Source organism: Saccostrea echinata, unplaced genomic scaffold, assembly GCF_033153115.1.
Source record: "Saccostrea echinata isolate AGI-Se365-2 ecotype Australia unplaced genomic scaffold, CSIRO_AGI_Sech_v1 ptg000050l, whole genome shotgun sequence".
NCBI lineage: Eukaryota > Metazoa > Mollusca > Bivalvia > Ostreida > Ostreidae > Saccostrea > Saccostrea echinata.
Genome location: NW_026889799.1, coordinates 2,722,501 through 2,745,592, shown reverse-complemented (window position 1 = coordinate 2,745,592; position 23,092 = coordinate 2,722,501).

Below are 23,092 nucleotides of genomic sequence, written 5' to 3'. Positions count from 1 at the left end.
AATTTGTATTGTTCCAAGGGACTTTTGAGCTTGATTACTGTTTATTGTCTTCATACTTCATTATCAAATATGGTTGTATAATAAAAATGTTTACTCACATTGTAAATAAGCAATAAAACCTTTATTTTAGAGTAGAGCAAACCACTTTAGTGTGTTTCTTTTTACAGAGTTCTATATAAGCAAGTAGGTGCATTTTATTACCGAAAGGATATATTATACTTTTGCAACACATCTTTATGAACTTCAGATAAAAGAGACCGTCACGGTAGCTCAGTTGGTAGAGTGCTGGCTCTGTGATCGGAAGAGGTCGTGAGCTCGAATCTCGGCCGTAACTGACCTTAGTGGATAAAAAGAAAATAGGTAGCAACTGTTCCTTCGCCAAGCGCTCGGCACTTTGAAATGAAAGTTGCAGGTCCTTCGCATGAGACCTTAAAAACCGAGACCCCGTGTCACGACAAGGTGTTGGCACGATAAAGATTCCCCCACTACTCAATGGCCCAGAGTGTCGTGTAAAGGTCTAATTTGAAGCCCATTACCGGAATTTGGTGAAGTCTTAATCTGAGTGAAAAATTCTCGAATGGGACGTAAAACAGCATACAATCAATCAATCAATTAGATAAAAGAGACATGAATTCTCTATGAACAATAAATCACTGGATATTACACACAATGGACATCGTCTTTTACATCAGTCTGAATTTAAATAATTACATTTATTTTGTAGCCTTGGCTTTGTTTTGTAGGTTTTAGACAGGACTTAAATATTTTCTTTGAGTTTTAAAATACGATCATTTGATGGTTATCTTTGACACCAGAAAAACACACAATATTTACAACATTTATTCACTGGTTTATAAAAGGGAAAGTCTTTGTGGTATCAAATTCTTTGTAATTGGACAAACAGTGCTCGTTAAACTGATATAGGTTCTAAAGATTTTTTGAAATAAACTTAAGTTTAAGGTAGAAGCTATGTCGGAAAAGTCTTTGTCACCGGATTTTCAAACTTTTCAAAATAAGTAAACAGCACTTTCTTTTTAATCAGTTAAAAATACATGGCATGTTTCCTTGTTATTAAATGTAATGCAGGCGGCGCAATTTAGATTGATTATTATATACTGTAACTATAATTTTCAGCCATTTTTAGGGATACATGGTCATAAGGAGAATATAGAAAATCACAAAAATGCTTCTTCAAACAACTTGATTTATAGACTTTATTAACTGAAGAATAGTTATAATGTTGCTAAAAATTAAATTTGTTTTTCTTCAGTTGACAAAAAAGATTAAATCCACATTTCAATAAATATACCCAAATGGGCTCAATATTTTTCAAAGGATTTTTTAGTCCATCTACAACCCTAAATTTGTAAATATTTACCAAACGTCTTTGTGACAGTGTTTTCAATCCTTAATATGATGAAGAACTTACCCAAATGATTACGAAAAATGATAAAAATATATACCTTTCCCCACAAACTAATGAGAGAGGTGTTTTTTTTATCAATACTACACATGTTGAACTTTTTGCACTTACACAGGATTTTATGATTAAATGAATGTTTGGTATTACTTTCAGATTTACAATATGAATATTTATTAAAATAAATGAAAAATCCCATTTAAAAATAAACATTTTAGCAAAATGTTATTATTATACACAAACCACTAAAAATCCAATTAATAATTAAGAAATAATTATGAAAATGAATACATTTCATTTCATAATAGAAATGACAATCACTAAACACAATTTTTAATAGATTTAAGACTCAGACGATGTATCATCAGGATATTGTGCTATTTAATAGTTTGCTGAAGATTTCTTAGCAACTTTGCATTCCTTCAATATAGTTGCATGTCACTTATCACAGTTGTTGTATTTTCATTAGCTGAGACAGCCTTGCATTCGTTCACTTAACTATGACGTCATACGACGTAGGTTCTACGTTAATAAGGAACTTACATATTGTACCCAGTACGGTAAATATTCTCTGACTCAGCAACATCAGAGACTTTAATATAATTTTACAAGAGGCCCATGGGCCACAACGCTCACAATTGAAAAGTTTAAAGGGGGGGGGGGGGCTTGAATTTTGAACTACCTGAGGATGCTTCCATATCAATATAACAAATGGCTTTGCTGTTCTTGAGCAGAAGTCTTTAAAGATTTTTTTTCCTATATATTCCCTTGTTAAAAATTTGATCCCCCATTGTGGACCCTCCCTACCCCCCCCCCCCCCATCATTTGAACAAACTTGAATCTACACTACCCGAGGACTTGAATTTTAAACCACATGAGGGTGCTTCCATATCAATATAACAACTGGCTTTGCTGTTCTTGAGCAGATTTTAAAGACTTTTCCCTATACATTCCTTTGTAAAAATATGATACCCCATTGTGGCCCTCCCAACCACCAGGGGTCATCGTTTGAACAAATTTGAATCTACACTACTTGAGGATGCTTCCATATCAAAATGACTAAACAAATCTTTGCTGTTCTTGAGAAAAAGATTTTTTTTCCTTTTTATTTCCATGTAAAACTTTGATCCCTGAACTTTGAACAAACTTAAATCTACACTATCTGAAGATGCTTACATATCAATATCACTTAACAGGATTTTACTGTTCTTGGGAAGATGCGAATCCGGAAGTTGTCGAAAATGATGTTTTTGTGTAATTTCTGTAAATTTTATTCTTATAGGATAAAAAACTTTAAACACACTATTTTCGACGTCCATCCTCCGTCGGAAGACCTATTCGACACTTTGCAACGAGTTTTGCTCTAGTTTTTTTTTTTTTTTTTCTTTTTTTTTTTTTTAATTAGTTTCAGGGGGGTTAGCAAATCAAAATGTAAAAAAAAAATGCTGGCGTAGAGAAAACAAGTCTCAGTAATCTGAAGATAACAAAGATGTGTTGCAAAAGTAAAAATTATCCTCTCACTAACAAACGCATCTTTGTAAAATTCTGAAGAAAATACCTGAGTAAAATGTATTGTTTTTTACACTAAAATAAGGGTTCTGTTGTTTATCAGTAATATAAATAAGCATTTTTTACTATAACTAATGTTTGTTGATAGAATTATAACCCAGTTAGCAATCCTGAATAATGATGGAATAGGAAATATGAGTTAACATGAAATTGTACAGAAGGTTCTGCACTGCAGAAGTTGAAAATCACTCTTGATTATTTTAACTTTAAGTTGATATCATACTGATATAGAATAAGAATAAGTAGAATGCAAATAAACATAATGTAGATCTTGTGAAAAGCAACAAATTATATGATCACATTTATACTGTAATTCCTGATTCTGATTTATAGTGATACCAAAGTGTTAAACTTTATCATCATTATTATTATTTTCATTATACCCAGCTGTATTTCTAGATTCTCTTCTGCTTAGACATTATTTTAATCAACCACAACTGAGTATAAAAGCTTTTCTAATGCAGCAATTCAATCTGTCCAGACTTCTCGCCTCTTGGGATGGGAGTGCATTCGGGTCACCAAAACAAAATCCCAAAACTCACAAGCCATTTCAAATGTTGACATTTGTAGGTGATGTTTGATTTTTTTTTCACTTTTACTCATTATATTGTCACTATGACACATGCAATCTGAGGTAGCTTTTGACTGCTTGTAACAGTTAATCTGAGGTAGTAATCCCCAGTCTGATTGATAAGAGAAATCATACAAAAATGAGATAGAGAAGGAGGGAGAATTTTAACAATCACAACCTTCATTTCTTTTACAACCCATGTATTGTTTAGATTCCATAACGTCACTCCACATCTAGATTCTGTATCGTTTCCCCCAAAAATTTGACTGGAAAAAGGGAGATATAAAAATTTGCATAAAATATGAGAAACAACAAAAAAATGAAATGAGATTGAGGAAAGAAATGACCTTTAAATATTAAAGAGGACAGCTAACACTTTAATAGTAAAACCTAATTAGTTATTAATTGGTCATCAAAGATAATTCTGTAACAAAATAATTCAATGGTTGTGATTGAGTTCCTCCATGCAGCTGTTTGCTATATTAAAGCTGTCAACATCAGTTAGGTTTGTATGTTTGAGATATGAGTAAGAGTCATATATCTGGGTTAGTGAAGAATTTGGTGTATCTCCTATTCCATTCAAAGGTCATTAGCTTTTTTGGCTATATTTCTTCCTTTAATTAATTTTTCTTTCATACCTATTTAAAAAAATTCAAAATGACGTTTCGGGGGGAAGATGTGAAGCAGGAATAAATTTGTTTTATTAAACTTTATGTACTGTTACAATTCAGAGTCCACTCCAAGACGCCAAATAACTCCAATCTACTCAACGTTTCATCCAAAGCCAGTAAGGCTTCGTTCTCAAGGCGCCCCAAGACCATAGGACCTTTTCTTCCTGAAAGAAATTCCTTAATCCGCCCTAAAATGTCATGAATATTGAAATACTTATTTTGAATGTCATCATGAATCAGTCTCCCTTCCATTATCATATGTTAATTCAAATTCACAACCATGTCTTTTTTCACGCTATTATTTTCTGTGAAATTTGAAAAAAAAATATTCAATGTATGCAAAATGGAAGACAGGAACTTTCATACACAGTGAGCTTAATGATATTCACCGACTGTCTTATGATGATAAGAATTAACTCGTCATGATAGCACTCTTTTTTTGTTCCAAATTGTTGTTTACTTCGAATTTTCTCGCCATTTTAAACGAAGAGAAACGAAAGTAGTTTATCTCTTACTGAAACATCTTTTCCCTCATATTTTTAATAGTGTCGGTTTCCTTAAAAATAATCTAACACGATCACTCACTCAAAACTTAAAGGCATCTAATTTTTTTTTTAAGTTCCTTAATTATAAATGCAAAATACTTACGACTTCATTTCCTGTTACATTTAAAATCAAAGTACTGAAAGTGGTGAAAGATGTGGAGAAAATGACAAACCTCGTATAATGTAGTAATATTACGCTGTTTCTGGCTAGATCTGATTACAGGTATAGTTTAAGGTCAGTAACTTGAAATTTTTAAAATGTCGAATCGTCCAGGTGAGTACAATTATGTTAATTCTAGTTTTTACTTTTGTATTTTTAAAAATTATACTAACTCAGAGACGTATCTAGGCAAAAATAATGTATATGCTTTTCTGACTGTGATGGGACTTGAGCAGCATTCGAAGGCATCGGCTGGTCAAATACATAGCCACTCCTGGGACTTGGAGGGCAAAGACCCAAGACACTGTAAAGAACTTAAGAACTGAAGATAACAGATAACGTTTTATTTCAACTTGCACATTTTTCCTCATGAGAGGATACAGAATACATAATTTAAGTTTTGAAATTTCAGGTATATTTATTTCTATTTTTTAAATAAAAAATGGTGATGTTGTGGCATACAAACATCAAAAATGGTGATGTTGTGGCATACAAAGATAAACTACGTACTTCACTTCTATTTTTTCCAAGATATTTTGTCTTGGTACTTTCGTATGGAGCCTACATGAATTGGATATTTTTTCTATGAGAAATGACTCTTTTCGATACATCCCTGGGAACATTCTCTGTTTTCTTAATCGTCCATGTAAACCACAGGATCAAACTATGCCATTCATCAGTTAAATGAAAAGTGACTGAAAGTTTACAGAAATGGTGACTGAATTGTAGAGCTGTGTCATTCAATGACATTTCCAGACTATTAAGTGACCATTCAATTGACTAACTTCAGTTCGATTCTGTGTAAATTTTTAAGAAAATATTGAAAGAACCAAAAAAAAAAAAAAAAAAAATTAGAAAAAGAATCTAATTAAATCGTAAAGGTTGAAGATAAGGACCAGTGATCAATCTCATAAATACAGAAAATAAAATGAATAGTGGACAGGGTAAAACACGGACCCCTAGAAACACCAGAGTTGGGATTAGTTGTCTAGTAGGAGTAAGTATCTCATATAGACAGGTAGCACAAAAGCAATGCATTTGCTAAGTTTTCTTTGTAATTTAATTATCTTGTTCATGCCAAAAGTGGATTTCTCCGATTAATTACAATTACGCATTCATTTAAAATAGTTCAGTAGCATCCATTTTATTCATTTCTTTTTACTTTCTTATTTTATTTTAATTCAATGCCATAAAATAATCTTCGCTATAATGTCATTTTTAACGTCTTTAAAATGAACATGGAAGTTCATTTTCACTTGTAGTTCTATTGGTTTCGTAAGTGCTAATATGTGCTTTGAGATACACACAATATACATGTTCACCTGAATAAAATTGCTTTCCATTGTTCTGACGAGTAGGAGAGAAGTTAGATATTTCAAAAATGTCTTGATGTTTTGTCACAATCCACTCATAGGAAATCTTTAATATGTACGGTAAGGCACACAAAGACAGTTCTTCCTGGAACGCTTCTCATCAAAACACGTTTTGCAATACGACGGTTAACAACTTGCATCCGAAAAAAATATTTATATTAACTTCATCAAACAATCTTTAAATAATGCAGAAAATTTATAATTTTTTTTTCCTTTTCTATTCAATGATATGACACAGACTTTGCATCGGAGCGAAACATTCTTCACATTATACGTACTAAAGATTACTTTAGTTGGACAGGCTTCTTGAAAAGCTTTTACTTGTACCCCCTATCCTAACCTATCCTATTACTCTAGGATAAACTAGGGCGTGTTTTGGATGCTATTGGACCAGTCGAAAAATAATATGACCGGAGTCTTTGACTAAGATAAAAACATAAACACATTCAGCTCTTATCTATTCTGAATAGAATCACCAACTTAATTCTCAAATAATACATCAAGAAAGCATTGCTAAGAGTTTCTACCAAAATAATTATTGATGATGTAGAAGTTTACACAAGGTTAGTATGAAAAATTGATAAAGGATTTTTATTGAGTTTTGCAAATATTTTTGTCATTTGTAATTTTAAATCAGATCATTTCACTATACTAGCTTTTCAGGTTTTATTCTGAAAGAAATTAGCATGCTGGAAATATGACTTTTTGGTTTAAAAATGTGGTCTACCTAAACAACCTTTTTAAAATCCTAAATATCTACATATATGTTGAAAAAGAGTCTTCATGAAAATATATATTTTAGATATTTTTAGTTTAAAAGATTCTACGAAAATATTTTTTCATTCATTCCTAGATCAAATAGGATAAATTTGATTTCTTGTTTTTTTTTTTATAGCAAAACTCAAGAGTTTGTACTTCCAATTTAATTGAGTCATTGTTATAGTTCAGTCAATGTACCCACTTCAATTTCTGAGTTTTTCCTGCAGCTTATTGCTATGTTCGTTTCATTTTTTTCAAAATTATTTCTATGTCGAAATTTGAAATTGTTGTAAATTAGATCAATATTTTAATTATTGTAAATTAAAGCAATCCATGCAAAGCTTTGTTCTTTTTATTCTATGATTTCTACATACAATTGACCTGAAACAGCTACAGGAGTTAAATACATCCCATGCTTATCATCTTGTGTATTATCGTTGAATTGATTTTCAATTGGTTCGTATTTTGATTCTTTTGGGAATCCATGCAAATCAATTTCCTCATATTGACTAATAGCCAAACTCATTGGCGATAAATATGAAGTATCTTCACTAATATTTCCGCTTTGTCGGCTTTGTAAATCTGCTCTTTGTTCACTGCTCGTTTGTTCTTGAACTGATGAATAGCTGCTTTCTTTTACAGTACGTTGGTCACTGGAACTAATACTTGAACTTTTTTGAATAAACATTTTGTAAATATCTGAAACAAGAAAGATTGCAAACATAAAAACAAACAATCCCACCAAACTTAATGTTATAAAACCTGTATTACTTGACAGGAAAGGTCTAGGGTTTCGTTTATTGCTTCAACTGTAGTCACCAGGGTACTAATATTCCACTGGATTGGAATTTGAGTGGGAAAATTTTCCCCTTTCCCTAATTTGTCTTTCCTAATAGTTAAGGAAATTGTAGTGATTTTGTTGAATGACTGTTGGATGCTCGAGACAACCTTACTTCTGTTTTTAAGGTTCTGTAAGGAAACGATTTCAGCTTGCCCTGCATATTAAAAAATGTATTAGGAATACTTTTCTGGGACACTATAAATACGTAATCGTCTGACAAATTTATATATAAAGTTAATGTATTTTTTCTCTGCATAAGTTATTTCATGGTATTGGAGAAAAAAGATTGTTTTTGTATACGAATTTTGGATCTTAACTACGGTTTGTCAATCTAAATTGTTGAAAATGTACAAATAAATCAGTACATCGTTTGCATAAAAGTTTGCTAAAAATTGTTTTGGAAAATTTACTCACCTTCAGATTTTGCACAGCCATTTGAAAAATTGCAAAGATTTATTGTACATAAACAATTGTTTTGACAATCTTTGCCGTAATATGGATATTTGCATTTTCTAGAACAGTTCCAATGGTAATATCCTATTGGGCATTCTGAAATTTCAAAAATTCAGAAATATTTTGATATTATTTCTATTTTTTTTTCTTTTAAACATTAAATTTCTTTTTATACAAAACTGAACTTACCCTCACACCTGCCTGTACATTTATCATAACCAAAACCCTGACAGCATACCAAAGTACCGCCCCTAAAACAACATGTTTTAATGAATTAAGGACAAATTTTGTCATTTTCTGCAACATATATAAATACTGTGATATGTACCATCTGCATAATTTACGAGCTCCTAAGATCCGAACTTGAATGAGACAGAAAACTCTAAATCGTAAAATCATCCTTGTCAACACAAATTTGAAACTTCCTTTTATTTAACGCAAAGGCTTCATTTCCTGTGATTGTAAACAACTAATTCTATAAATGGAAAGACTTTCATAATTCAATCTAGAGCTACACTTTACATTTTGCGGGTGTTGTAGTAATATAATATAATATACATGTAATGTATAATATTTTTAGACAGTGAAATACTGTAATTTATCAGTTGAATAAAAGTGATATTCTGTTATAGTTTAAAGGAATACTGAATTGATATTCTGTCATAGAATGAAAAATTATCAGAAGTGCGGCAAAACTTCGATTCTATTTCCCTTCACGGAGAGTGTTGTAAAGAATTATTTCCTGGTCTGCTAAAACAGAGAGAGTAAATAAACTATCCTGACAGAGACTAAAGCTGTCAAACTTTCTCCATATATATTGTTGGAATCCATGTGTACAATGTTTTCAATCTCACAATTACTGAGCTATGACTTCTCAACCGCTATTCTATGACTTTACAGCTTATGGCACTGTGTTACGAAACGACAGATGCAAAGGAAAAATAAAAGAAAATGTAATTAACAGAAAATTCAATATTTTGTAGTTGAATATGGAATTTATTTCTCTTTGGAGACAGGAATATCCAAATCTCTATCTAGATCGATAGATCGATCGACTATTTCTCTAGCGTTAATATCTATATTTTATTTATTGGCTTTTTGTGAAGGACAATACAAAAACAATGGGCATTTATTGTCGCTTTTTACAAAACGTGTAAGGCGAAAGTATCTGCTGTAACCCTGATTTCGGCTTTGGCAACATGTATTCGCGTGTGAGAAATGTTCACGAGTTTCTTTAGCTCGCGAATTTTTCTCACTGTGAACCAATGATTAGCTTGTGTAATTTATGTTGTGTTTCTTTAGTCGCGGTGATTAGTACTGGTGGACTGATTTCAAACTGACGAATCGCGAATAATAGATTGGATTACAATATTAACAGGAGAGAGAGAGAGAGACTCCCTAAGAAGACAGATAGAAAGCGAGAAAAATTAATGGGTTAATATTGTGTTGTTTTACCTCCCATGAGAGAGAGCACTGCCTAAACTCAACAATTATCATTTTATGCATCTTAATATAATCCAAAGTTCTATGGAGTCTTAGAAACTTTCTTGTAAAAAGTTGACATTTGTACTCCATAAAAGAACAAAATGAATTCATTTTTAAAGAAATCGAATTTCCTTTAGTCTAGCATTAAATACTACTGCTAATTAGTATGATATGAAATGTGATGTCTAGCAAGGATAGCACAAACTTTTTAAACTATGTATTATCTGACAATTGAAGTAAAAAGAACTGAAATACTGTACAAGCATTAATAGGATGCAATTATCTCCAAATGCCTGGATTTTTCTATCCTAAATTATATTTGTCGATCAATTTTCAATTAGAAAATCCATACCTGGTGTTTTTATACGGATTTCCTGAAAATATATTTGAGATTTAATAATTTTGCCTATATAATATGATTAACTATAATGATGAACTTTGAAGAAATTGCGTGGGTAAATTCACGTTACTATGTGAAATCAAAGACATTTTGTGAGCATTTTCAATTACTTAAAAGCTAATTTTCAGAACCTGAGGATCGGTCTACCTTAATTTTGGACAATTTTCTTTTGTGTGTGGAATATGATACCCAACATACCCATCTAGAACTGTAATGATCAAATGGCATCTTTGAATATATTCACCATTGTCATATGTAAACATCAAGGGCTCCGCATGGGTAATTGTTGATCTTTTAGTGAAATGGGTGAAATAAAGACAATAAAAAATATGGGTAGGTAAAATAACACGAACCTCTACAAACACAAAAGGTGGGATCAGATGTCTCTGAGAGGTCAGCAGTTATGCTCTGTCAACAATTCGTTCGCGCCATGAGCCCTCTGTATCAATCAGGTAAATGTAGTTAATCGAACTAAAGGATGATTCTTTATAGGCTATTTTCCAGAACCTCTCACCCTGGAGCTATGAATTTCACAATTTTTGAAGAACTACACTTGCTAATCAAAACTATGCAGTTACTTTATATTCGTTACATCTAGAAACAGAGAAGATTTTCAAAGAATTTATGCATGTTCACTATATACTGTACTATATGGGTCATTTTCAGAAAATATCCAGTTTTTGAATGGCATATTTTTGAAAAATGAAAGTGGATCACTTTGATTTTTTTCAACTTTATTTAAATAACACAAGTATTAAAGTACAATAATCCATCATATTGCAGAAAAGAAAATATTTTTTTTTTTAAAAATAACATTGACATTTTATCTTTGTTCGCTGTTCACTATATTTTTAATAAAAACAGTGGCATTCTATCTTTGTTCACTGTTCACTATACTTTTAATAAAAGCATTGACATTTTATCTTTGTCATTCAAAATTTATTGTCCTTCTTGTTACTTTTATCAAAGGAGTTTTAAAATTCTTTCTTTTAAAATTTTCTTCACTTAATTTTTCGTATACTGTCAAACAGTGAAAAATTACCATTGAATGCCAGGATGCTTGACATTTATTCAATATATGAGTGTTTGAAAGCATTACAACCTGCCATATATTACGCAGAAGCAAAATCTACGGTTTTCTTTTCATTACAACCATATGGCAGAATCTTTATATACTTATCAAAATTTCTAAGTCCCCACATTTTTTATTTAAGAATTTAAAAAAAACAAACCCTTACATCAATTTATAAGTAGCTTAAATTTGCCTACAATTTACAATGCTACATGTAACCTGTCAAGGCCAAAAGTAATTTGCAATCCAACGTTTATTTACTCTACCGTGAACGTTTTCGTTGTTCACATGTAGTGCGAGTTCCAAATGTTTTCGGGTGAATTTTTCATTTTTTTTTTTCCATGTGTTCTCTACCTTTATATGTTTACGAAAAACAAAAAAAGAAATTATTAAATAACTAAAATGTGGCGCATGTCCGCAAAAATTGCACAAGAGAGGTTTACAAGGTCTAAGCCGGGTGTAATTCACGAAAGGTTTGATTTCAATCATTATACAAGGGGTTATCAAAAAGTTCGTGGACTAGCGCCATAAGTTTAAAACCGCTTTAGGTAATTCAATGAATTTTAAGACATTTAGTAAGCATCATCTTTTCTATCTATAGAATAAACCATACATCATAACTTTTAATTTTTAATAAATTATTAATGTTTTTGTAAGCAATGGTATGTCCAGGCGGCGCAACCTCAAATATGGCGTTTTTTCTACCTGAGTATAATTGAGAAAAACTCTCTTGATATGAGCATTTGTCATCAAAAAATCCCGTTAACTCAGGAATGTGGTACGACACAATTGTATCGTAAAATTTGCAATTTATACCCCATTCTGTAAGTTCTATGAAATTTTATCGTTAATTTTATATGGAGTGTCCAAACAATTAAGGGTTTGAAAATGACGTCAAAAAGGGGGAGGGTTTCTTTTTCCAACATTCTATACAGTTTCACACCTGGAAAAACTGGTAATGACTTAGGGAATGTTTAAAGGGGCTACAAAAAAATAAAATGCATCCAGAGTACTTTTTATAAATACCCACAAAGATTCAGAGAGATGAAATATGCACAGTAAATGTCGATTTGTTGTCAGGGTGTCAAAAGTTAGTCACGTCGAGAGTGACGTTGATCATGTGTGGTAGAAATTGAACTCCAACAAGCTAAGTATTCTGGCATAATCAAGTGAGGATCTTTCCCGATGTATAGATTCATTTACAATATTATGTGCACTGAAATCAGCTGTTCATGACAGTGTCAAGTCATATAAACAAGACGGGCTTGGGTCCTTACTTAACTCCAGGTAATCTCATCAAGATAAGTGTATGAGGTAGAGAGAGCGGACATTGAGAAACAATGACGTTGTCGGACGTCATGAAACTAAACGGCGACAGCGCCGGGTAATCATATAATGTTTTTTTTATTTTAGAATAATTTGGCAAATTATCAACGTATCAAGCTAAAATTTTCAACATTTGTTAAACTTTTATTGTTTTATGTTCCTTATAAATTTTGTAAGCACAGACTGCCTAGTATTAATTTTATCACATCAGTCCACGAACTTTCTGATAACCCCTCGTATGTGTTTATTTTTGCTTACATCTCCTGAAGAAATGGCTCCCCGAGGGGCAGCCAACAGCTGGATACATCATGCCCTCCTCCTGCCACTCCTCGCCCATCTCCGCTTCTTTAAATGCCATCATCATTGGGATGTATATCCAAATTATCTTCCATGTCTAAAATATTAAGTATATGGTTTAAGTTACTATAAAATCACTATGTAATTTAATTTTTGTAAATTTGTGTTTTAAGTTTCTTAGTGACTCCATAATCTAAAACTAAATTTTGAAAATCACATCTTATTGAAAGATTGTAAAAACTAAAATCTGTTATATGGAATAAGTCAGACATATCAATTATTACCATCGTGCAATCTCAATGCACTTCTCAAACACGCACTTGTTTGTATGTAGATGTCTTTACTAATATTACTCCTAGCAATTACAAGTCTGACTGAATGGTTTTGAATTCCAACACAATAAAGGGAGATAATTCAAACATGCCCATTTATGGAATTGTAATACAATTATCACAATTTCTCTCAATGAATCATTATCTATTTTACTGATATTGGATAAGTTTAAAATGATGTGAAAGATAACTGTCAAGAACTGTTTGACTTCTAGATTACTAATAAAATGAATCAACTACAGTGTTTCATTTCCAAAATTAAACAACTCTCATTGACTGTATCCAATAAAGTTTTGTTTGTTTGTATGTTGTTTAACGTCCCTCTCGAGAATTTTTCACTCTTATGGAGACGCCACCACTTGCCGGTGGAGAGCTGCAAATTTTGTCCTATCCTCGGCACTTACGGCCATTGAGCAGCGAGGGATCTTTTTCATGCCAGAACCTACTGCGAAACGGGACCTCGGTTTATACGGTCTCATCTGAAGGACCGGTCTCCAGGTAATCCTCAAGTGTCATCAACTTAAAACTTATATACATCATTCCCTAACAGACAATGTGCAAACAGAGAAGACATTGATTTTGATACTTTTGCCCTTATTTTCATTACAACTCTGGGCTGCAATATGGGCGTCAAGAGCAACCCCAACTAGTTTTTCTGTTTTGTAATTTATTTGTTGAGGGTTTCTATGTGTGGGTGTTGAACTGTTCTTGTTCGGACAGTGTCTGGCTAGATGCCCAAAATTATGAAAATTAACATTTTGTGTATGCCATGTTCCCTGAGAGTCTCTTACCCCCTCTTGGTGGTCTGAGTTTTGAAAGTTTATCTACACAAGCTTGTATTAACTTCATAACTCTGACATCTCTTTAAGGGTTCTTATTTCTTAGATTCAGTTTCACCCTTTGATTGAACTGTATTCACAAGGTCACCTACATGAACTGGTTTGATAATAGACAATTGTGGACCCTTAACAGCTTCAATTCAATAGCCAATGAAATGGCAACCTCTAAGGTTTTAGGATGGTGAAAAAGAACATGATCATAAATTGCCGATTTGCCTATGCCACTAATGAACTTCTCTAGAATGTTGATTTCCCTGTCATCATAAGTCATATCAGGAAATGCTAGACAAACTAACCTTCTCAGAGCATACCCATAATCTGAAGGACTTTCACCCCGTTTTCATCTACGTGATCTGAATTCACACCTATGAGCTATGACCAATTCTTGTGGATTGAGCCGCTTTGTCAAGATAGACCTAAGCTTATCATAATCTGATCTTTATTCAGCTGTGAAGTCGCCCAACAGTTTCTGAGCTTCATCCCTTAAGCATATAATCAACTGTTTAGAAGTCCCATGACAAGTCCACTTATTCCAATCTGAAACCTGTTCAAAGTGTACTATAAAGTCTTTCCATTCAACTGTTCTCCCATCAAACTTATCAGGTTCTTTCTCTTTCCTAATAGGGTGACCTTGAAATGAACTACAGACAAAAGATCTATCAACAGGTGTAAACCTATCAGATCGTGAAAAATGGTGTATAGGAATAGACCTGTCTGTTTGTGGTGTACCCTGCGTAGATGTAGATCTATAGGCATGTGGTGTTTCTGGTACAAAGTTAACCCTGTCTACATGTGGTGTACCCAGTTTAGATGTAGCTCTATTTGCATGTGGTGTCTCTGGTACAATTGCAAACCTATCTGACGGTGGTGGAACAAAGTGCAATCTATTTTGACAGTCTAACTGTGCAGATAATTCTAATTCTACTTGTTCTAACTCCTGTATTTTCTTATGCAAAGCATCCCTTTCTAATTGCATTTCCCTACTCTCTAAATACTCAGCATCCTGTGTGGGTAAATCAAAAGAAACCCTCTTATTTTGCTTTTTATCAGTAGATTCTACTTTGTCACTTTCACTCGAGGCTCTTCTCTTCCAGATCTTGCTTACACTTATTGAAACGAGCTATGAGCTCTTCAAACTCTTTCTGCATCTTCCAGACACATACTCTCTTGCTCTTTATCAAGGGCTACAAAATCATCATCAAAGCTATCATCTAGATCTTTATTTCTAGCACCCTGACTCAAGACCTTAGGTTTAGCACCACTCTCTTTAGGGGTTCATGTATGGAAGCTAAATAAAGATGAAGTCATTGTTTCTGTCGAGGAATTCTGGTCACGGCATCAGAAATATAATGGAAACCAGTTTGTATATGGCCGCAAAGTGTACTCAGTCTGTCCCAAAGTATATATGAATAGCAAAATTATCTTTAAACTTTAAAAAGTAATATTTAGGAACAGACTAGGCCCACAAACTACGTAAATGTACAATAACTGGTCCTGTTTTAATTTAGGTTCTGAGATTCCCAGATTATGATCAACACCTTGAAATATGAAGAAAGTTTGAATTTTAACAATTAATTTATTATGATTATTATTCCGAATAATTTGTAGTTGACAACAAATAACAAATAAGTTTCCAAAATAATTTCAAAATGTAAACGAAAAAAGGATGTAGAAAAATAAATTGATAACTAAATAATTAATAACAAAGTAAATAATTTAAGGACAAAAATATAAGGGAGAATTATGAGTGTGATATCCTAAGAAAAATCTATCAAAATAGATGGAGTGAGATTCCATATACCCTAAGATATTCCATACAACACCCTAAAAATAATAGTGGTTTTCTATGCAAGTAGTCTGAAAATTTCTTAAAGCCCTACTTATTACACAAGAGACAAGGCAATTTATTTATCATAAATAACACTATAAAGACCTAGGGATATCTAATTCATACTTGAACCAATGTGACTCTAGCTAAGGACCTAGTTACCTTATACAGAATTTAGATCATGACCTAAACAAAAAAAATGAGACTGCACAAGCAGTCCGAGATTTAACCCTACAAGAGATTGAACCTTTGGGTTCTTTAGCCTAGAATGACTTAAAAATGCATTTATCGAGGTTTATATATAAAAACTGACCAATGAAAATCATGCTAACTAACTAGCTATAAAACTGTAATGTGAATATCTAAAATGACTTCTGATATGTTCAAAGTACAAACTATCAACCAATGAAAAGTCAGGAAACAAAATAAGTTCGGAATGACAGCCAATACGGAGATAAATTCAACTTGGGCACATGTGTAAATAAATAAAGTTACAAATACGGGACTTTTAACAACAACGATGACTATCGGAAAATGTATATAGGTAATTTAAGGCACTAAATATTCTAAAAAAGACAAATTAAATGTTCAATAAAACCAAAACTGTCACAAGTCTATGACGTCATAGTATGTAGTAACGTAAAGAATTGGGAAAATTCAATTGGACAACAGATTATGATTTTCACAGTCTCAGTAATCAAGTTATAAACAAATTAATTATGCAAAAGAAGACATAAACACATCAATATATTAATGTTTGTTCAGTTTTGGTGAAAATAGATTTATAAAATAGTTCTCTTTTACTATTCTGATTTGGGATGAATCGCTCCTAAGTTAATGAAATGGAAAGATACAGTAGTTTCCTTAAGAGGAAATGTCGAAATGCTCACTGCATGGAGTGTTTCTGATACCGGGATTATTGATTTGCTGGCGATGGACTCGCATGCAGGCGGTTAAATGGGATCCAGCTTGACCAATGTATTCCTCTCCGCAGTTGTTACAAGTTATGCAATCAAGAAGGTTTTTGGATTTGCTTGACATATCGATCATTTACGTAACACTAAATACTATGATGTCATGGATTTATTCCTTCCCTGAAAAGACACTCATGACGTCATAGTTAATGACACCAAGCAAAACAAAACAATTCAAATATAATACACCTGAAGACAGATTATGGAATCCAGAAAGCCCTTGTGTTGAATGAACTTTGGAAACTGTGCATCTCTCTCTCTCTCTCTCTCTCTCTCTCTCTCTCTCTCTCTCTCTCTCTCTCTCTCTCTCTCCTCAGCTAGAGGGCTTATGTTGCACAGTGTTTTAAAGTTTAACAACCTTAAATTCTATTTTCAACTCTTAGTTATCCCCCTTTAATTGATAACTGTTTTCAGTTTCTCTAAGTTATCTCTCTTTACTCAATAACCTTTTTTAAAATTACTCAACTCTATCACTCACTACTGTCTACAACTTATACCTCCTATTATTAACCCGCGCTCTCTAAATTACACTAAATTTATTAATAAACGAAATCACACAGCTTTTCTTCTCTCTTTTAAAACTTTTTAGAATATAGATTTTAAGGAAGTCTCCAAAATTCTCTTAATACTCAGTATCTCTGGACTCAATTCTTAACCTTTACAATCCCCCATTTCCGACTTGGTTGGAAACCTTCAACTTTAGAAACCTTGTAAATCTCTGTATTTGAAATTAGACATAATGCAATTTTACAATTTATTATAATGATTATCTCTCAAATAAACAAACAACAAATCTAAACTCTGTCTCAGTCTGCCTCTAATCTAGTCACCTACAATTATCTGTCCATAACCAACTTCTCCCACAATGCTCATGTTGAAAAAGTAAAACTCCAAAGTTTAAATTACTAGCTCTTAACTTTCTTCCAGACCTCCTGGATGAAAGTAAAACCTTTAAGTCCAACAAAGAAACCCCATGGGTACCAATTAAGCCTCGTTATTAGCAGACCTATTTTTGTATTCATAAAAGTGGAATTTGTTCAAAATGATATACGTGAAAAAAAAGAAAACACTTGCTGTGGACTTCAACTCGACATATAGATATATCGACGACGTATTGTCAATTAACAATGGTTATTTCCATTCTTATGTCGACACGATATATCCCGGTGAGCTTGTGATAAAAGATACGACAGAGTCTGACACATCTGTTTCATATTTGGATGCGCGATGACTTCAACTTTTCAATCGTCAACTTCCCTTACTTATGCAGCAATGTGCCCTTATTACCTGCATACGGGGTTTATATTTCTCAGTTGATTAGATTCACTAGAGCATGCTCTATGTACGAACAATTTCTATTAAATTTATTGACAAACAAGTTCATGAAACAAGAATATCAGCAGTCTCGATTAAAGTCATCATTTCGTAAGTTCCATGGTCGATACAGTGACCTTGTCAGCAAAAACAATTTTTCACCAAGCCAAATGCTGACTGACTTTTTTAATACTTATTGTTAGGCAATTATTTACACACTGAATTGTCGAGAAATTTTTCCGTTATTTCCTTATCATGACAAGGAGCACACGGCGGGTGTGACTGGTCGGCAGGGGATGCTCACTACTCCATGGCATCTGATCCCACCTCTAATATCTTAGAGGCTCGTGTTTGCTCTGCTCCTATTTTGTAATGTTTAATGGACTTTTGGGCTCGAGTGCTGTTCGTTATCTCAACATATTTCATTACAGTATTTCACTGTTGAAAATGTAATAAACTTTTGTACGATCGAGTTCCGTAGAACTGTCCAAATGGCGAACACTTTACAAATTTGACATGTCCTTGTTTGTCTCTTGTATTCTTTAATAGATACCCCGATTGAACAAATTCGTAAATTACAATTAGATTGCCATCTGTTGTCATATATTTTCTATTTCACTCTTGTGTCATTTCATATTTTCCACTCGCTATGAAGAAATGTAACGTGCCTCATTGTCGAGGCAAGTTGCTGCTTCAGTAAAACGACATCTTGTAAAAAGATTTTGTCTCTTCAGATATGGTAACCGCGCCATTTAGTGGAATTAGTGTGCTACAGGACTGCTGGTGAAAAACCAACGCATCACTTACTTCTAAACAAGAATATCAGAATCACTGAAGAAAAGTGCATTCTTTTATATTTCATGTCGATGCCTCTTAATTCACAGAAGAAAAAACTAAATGGCAGCATTTTGGTACATAATGTAAGATAGAGATAGATTATTATTATTATTATTATTATTATTTTTAAAATTCCGTTACACAGAATTTATACAGACATACAGGGATATTTCCCTAGGTCTACTGTTTTACCCTAGCAAGGGTTTATAGATACGGTATACATTGCATCTGCACACTAGAGACCTCGTATGAATATGCATACAACCATGTTTACCCTAAACGTTTCGTTGTTGATTTCCAAAATTTCCTTAACCTTTTGATAAGCTTCAAAAATCGGAATATTGTTCCTATTACTTGTACTGTTTTTTCATCAAATGCTTTAACAATATATATATATATATATATATATATATATATATATATATATATATATATATATATATATATATATATATATATATATATATATATATATATATATATATATATATATATATATATATATATATATATATATGTATGTATGTATGTTTATATATAAACTTTATCAAACTTCACATAACGGTTGATGAACAATTAGATAAAAGATGGTGTGTCCTGTGTGAAACATATAAACCAACTGATACTGACATATTGTTCAATTGTACTCTAAAATTTTCCATAATTTCATTTTTAAGTACGAAAAATTATTCAAAATTGGGAAAACAGATAAAATATCTGTTTACTCTGTATGTTTTAAAATGAGAATATTTTACTTTTATTTATTACATATGTAGAATAGTTTGAATTTATAAAGAATGTTATTGTATATCGTAGAGTATTTACTGAAAGAGTGTGATAAAACTGTGTATAACAATATAAACTTTGAAGAAATATACATTTTAACATCACAAGGGGATAAAGAATGTTTGCGACTTTTTTTTTTCATTCCAGTATGTAGATTTAGCATTTATAAATTTATTATCACCATATTGGGAAAGAAATCAATAAAATTTCTGAGTTTGAAAATAAGCAGATTATGAAATGAAATTTATCTCACATTCGGTTGACAGAATGGTAACTGAAAGGTTCCCGGAAAAGTCACTGACATACTCCTTTCAGTAACTTTTCAAATGACCTTTCAGAGGTCATTCAGTTACCATTCCGTCGTATGAATGCTGTAATTACATCCTTTGGAGTAAAATAAGGATCATTTAATAGGCATAAACAAAAAAAAACAAAAAAACAAAACAAGTTTTCTATAGTATCCTATACATTAATACTGGGAATTTACTAAAACGGATTCAAAAACGACAATCACTTGTGCTTAGACTAAGGACATACGCGTGGTATTCTCCAATATTATATGGCCTTAGAAATAAAAACTTTATCACTACTTTTCTCGACGATTAAGGGAAAAAAATGTTAGTTTTGATGACTCTTCAAAAGTTTATACAAATTCATCCAGCACGGAAATAGAGCTGAAATGCTGCTGACTTGGAAAAAAGTAAACAATGAATCAGATTCATCCATAAGCATTTTCAGTAAAAAATTCTAAATCGAATGCGGAAATTTATACCAATTTAGAAGTATCATATCAGTATATTTGACATAAACATCACGTTTGCACATTTGGTTCCTGACATTTCTCTTCCTATCATCAGGATGTGACCTAATTTTGAAATTAAATTTATTTTAAACTTGCAGTGTTTGTGAGAAACATACAAGGAACATCAAATAACATATTTCTGTTATAGTTGAACTTTATGAATACATAATTATTTTCTTTTTTTTTATTTTATATTATGGTTCTGCTTTTTTTATTATCCTAACCCTGATGTTTATAGAAGATATTTCTGTTAAAAAAAATTATGACAAATACCCTGATGTAGATATTAAAAAGATGCCTGATGTAGATATTAAAAAGATGCTTGAGTTTCTGATTGACAAAATCTATGTAGTTTTTTGAGATCAGATCTTCGAGCAATCTGTCGGAAATCCCATGAGTACCAATTGCTTCCCGTTATTATAATTAGCAGACCTTTTTGTATTCCTATGAAGCATATTTATTCAAAAACTTAAACATGAGAGAAACACTTGCAGTGGCCTTCAACTCTTCATTTCGATATATCGACGACGTATTATCAAATAACAATGGTTATTTCTATTCAATTTCCGAGTGAACTTGAAATAAAAGGTACCAAAGAGACTCGCACATCTGTATTATATTTTGATATTTTACTAAAAAAGACGTTTATGGTAACCTAACACCAACACTTTATGATAAGCGTGATGATTTCAACTTTTCTATCGTCAAAGTCCTTACCTATGTAGCAATATGCATGTTCCCTTTTCACCTGCATGTGGGGATTATATCTCCCAGTTGATTCGATACGCAAGGGCATGATCAAAGTACGAACAATTTCTTAAACGAGACGAGCTATTTACAAACAAGTTGATGAAACAAAGATTTAAGCAGTCTCGTTTAAAGTAACACTGAATTGACTGCAGATTTTTCAATTTGTCATGACAATGAGCACAAGGCGGGTGCGACGATCGACAGGGGATGCTCACTCCTTCATCGCATCTGATCCCACCACTGATGTTTTTAGAGGTCCGTTTTTGCTCTGCTCCAGATTTGTATTGTTTCAATGGACTTTCGAGTTTGATTATTGTTCGTTATCTCCAAATTTCACTTACGTCTTTGCTCTTTTATATATTATTTTCATTTATTCACATTTACATTTACTAATCAAAATGACAGATCCTTTGAAGTAAAAATGACCTGATGTAGTTCTAGCTAAAAAGCTTCTACTGATAAGAATTGAAAAAAATAAACATTTTTTTTCATGAGATAGTGATTGCAAAGGTTACATTACGTTTGGAAACTTCTAATTAATAATTTTCTAAAATATTTACCATTTTATTCTTGATCCTTGAAATGTGAAATTCTCGTATTCTCTTATGATGATGGAAAATCTGAAACAGACTATGTGGCTTCTTTTATTTCTATTTCCATATCAAATATACGGCGCCGTTTAAGTGCCAGATAAAAAAAATGATATTAGATATTGCTCTGACAAATTAGAAATTCGTTCGCACAAATAAGAAAATTCGTTCGAACAAATAAAAAAAAAAATCATTAAGATGTACGTATTAGATACATGTATTTGTTCGGACGATTAAGATACATGTATCCGTTCTGACAAGATTTTTATATTTGCAATAATATTCCGTAACCAATGCTTCTTTTTTTAATTTGAATTTTCAAGAATTTTAAAGAAAGTATGATCATATAATTTGTCCCACTTTTGCTTAGCTTCAACCATATCACACGATGTGAAGTGAACAATCACACAACTGAATATGATTCTGTTGATTCATATTCTGCTATCATATTCTTCAATGAAACATTTTTTTTTCCTTTAAAGACATCAGAATATTATTCAAAGACAGTCCTGTAGTAAGTACACAGACTGTCCTTTTGTCAAACTAACTATGTTTGGCATCCGAGGTTATATTTTTGATATTCTTGGTCCGTGCTATACCAATGTAAAAAAAAAAATGATGTTATGCTACACTAACATTTGTCCAAAAAGATAAGAAAAAAAGAATAATAATTCTTATTCTCGAGGGATTCTCCGATATGAATCTCGGTAGGATTATGATGTCACCATATATTCTTGGGAAGAGGGGCATTCTGTATCTACAACTCATACATCTAGAACAGTTAACAAGATTAAATAAACAAGTTTTTTTTTTCTTTCAAGAATACACAAGATTTCAATAGTCGAATTAATGTATGTTCAGTCTTAATAGGCCGTAAATTAAATCGAAAACGGTGCAATTTCTAAAGAAGTACTTCTCTGTGATTCAGAATTCATATGCATCTACATGTATCTGATGTAGACGGACATTAATATGCATCATATCAAATTATAACCAAAAGAATCGTAGATATAACATGTAGTTAACCAAAAATATCAGCCTGGTTAATGAAAAATATACGTGAATTATGTATTTATATAGTACATATTCTGAACAGAT